General features: G+C 38.3%; 1 pseudogene; it reads left to right on the forward strand.

The window, feature by feature from the left end:
* The first annotated feature begins 1,861 nt into the window (after positions 1-1,861).
* Positions 1,862-2,009, forward strand: LOC115071157 (annotated as a pseudogene).
* Positions 2,010-2,480: the final 471 nt, after the last annotated feature.

Genomic DNA, 2,480 nt, shown 5'->3' on the forward strand with positions numbered 1-2,480 from the left:
GGGTGTTCTTTGTCAAGGTAAAACCACAAAGTATGACCACAAGATCGTCACAAAAGGTCAGACAAAAAGGAAACACAGAGCTAGCCAGAAATGAGGACATCACTGTGTATACAGCTTTCTCTTAAACTCTCTATGAATGCATTGAAACTTTCAGATTATATACCCATGCATGCATGCATGTATGTACATGTACATGCACACACATACAGGGATCATGAGAGGTATATCTTTTGATTTTCTACTGGTACATAATAATACTCAATACGGTATATCCACTATTATGACTATAGGCTATATTTAAAATAAAGTGACCTGTTAAAAGAAAAATATCAGACTTTCTGCCTATTCTCTGTTTTAGGGAAATCTAAGAAAATTTGCACTTATGAAAAAACTGGAAAAAAAATCCAGCATTCTCAGTAGATAGACTGTCAGATGGCTAGATTGAATGATTTTATGTTTCACTCTCTTATAGGAAAATTGCAAAGATCAGTGAACATTGATAATTGAGGCATGGAACTAAAGCCTCTTGACTTGAATTATCCATTTTGGCAATTATCAATCTTTGACAGTAATTGCGTGACTAAAACATTTCAGCCTTCATGAGACGTATGAATTATCTGGATATGAACCTCTATAAAGATTCATGTTTTAAACTGTGAACCACATATCTCATCAGTGTTGTACGCTCCACAGTCTCATCATAATTATCAGACAAGTTTCCGTATTCAAATGAATTAAACAAGTCTGGCCATTCTGAAAACCACACAAACAGACTGGGATAAATGTTCACTATTTCTTTTCTACTTATCATTCCCTCTTTTCCAAGATTCATGCCTGAATATTGAGAAGGCAGAACGAAAACCTAAAATAACAGAAAAGACACGTAAAGTAAGATATTTAACAACTGAAAATGAAAGACTGCCAAGAAGAGGATGAAATGCATGTTTCACTTTGGAAATGCTATGTATTTGGGGTGTCTAAAAACAAGAATATAATTTCTTACGTGGTTTCCATTGATTAAGTATAAAGCTTGAAGATCTGACAAATTATAGGAAATACATATGAAGACTATAAAGACTACTAAAGTATTCATGTTTTAAAAATAGTATTCTGGGTAACATAAGATTTTGCATCAGCTGCTGGCTTTATCTGGGCTTACCAAGTTAGAAACAAGACTTATGTGGTAGAAATCGTTGCCTGTTGCCTACCTGATAAATTTTTCTCCTTTCCTTTTCTCCTTATAAACACACTTCTCAATTCTTTGAGGGCTGGATAACATGTTCTTATGTAGAAATACTCAGCTGTCTCTCTGGTACAGTTGTGAGGTATCCTGAAACCCACATTTGCGTAGATACCCTGGCCAATGGAGGAAAAGTCATTCATCTAGAACGTGGAGCAGTAACTTTCTGTAACTGGGAGTGCCCTGTTAGAGGGGAAAATCAGAACATCTGGGTGCCTGGGCAGCTCTTCTCGCCCTAGGATTTCTTGTCATCTGATGAATGATAAGAACCTTAATGTACTCAGATTATTTTAAGATTGGAGCTGGTTAAAGTGATGTATCTATTGTAACATACACTTCCTGGTCTTGCAAATGATATTTCCTTTCTCAAATTCCTTCTCTCGTTGTGGGGCTAGAGAGGTAGTTCAGTGGTTACGAGCACTGGTTGCTCTTGCAAAGGAACCAGGTTCAGTTCCAGGTACCCACATAGGGCAGCTGACAATTATCTACAACTTTAATTCCAGAGGATCTGATGCCCTCTTCTGGCCTCTTCAGGCACTGCATGCATGTGGTACTCTAATGTAGGCAAAACACTCATACATATAAAATACAAACACAAATTTTAAATAAAAAAGTCATTGTATATTTACTGGCAGCGGGTATACTGTAATCACGAAGGTGGATTTTGGAGGGCAAGCCTCATCCATTGCACTCCAGATACGTTAGCGCCATTGATTCGTCCATAACTGCAGAATTTGTGGGCGTGGGGGACTGCATTTGCACTCTCCTTTGATTAAAAGAAAAGTCATTGTAAGCTATTATAATTGAAAATAAAAGCTTAGGCCATCCTGCTGTTCAAACTGTGTTCTTTTAAATTTGCACTATCTAGAAGTCTGAGGTAATTATACCCCTGGGGTTTCTGTTTCTGCCTTCTTCCTGACACACCATGCCTGGGAGGACAAGTGGCCCAGGGGAGCCTTTTCCTAAGTAGGAGTTTCAGAAACCTTCAGTTCCTTGAGGGGAGAGCAGAGTAAGCCAGATTTGCTTGTCAGGGAGAGACGGTTAACCTCAGGATATCATTACTGCAGGGAGGGTAGAGCCCTATGGACCAAGTGCATACGGTCCCATCAGTGGTGTGGCCTTTAGACCTGGAGGTTGGAGGACAGGGATGTTTTTGGATTTCATATAAATGGAACCCAAAATCCAGAAGAGGCATACTTATATGACATAAAATAGATTTTAAATCAAAATAGCAAAAGTC

Source organism: Nannospalax galili, unplaced genomic scaffold (assembly GCF_000622305.1).
Source record: "Nannospalax galili isolate Female #2095 unplaced genomic scaffold, S.galili_v1.0 scaffold698, whole genome shotgun sequence".
In the NCBI taxonomy this organism is placed as follows: Eukaryota; Metazoa; Chordata; class Mammalia; order Rodentia; family Spalacidae; genus Nannospalax; species Nannospalax galili.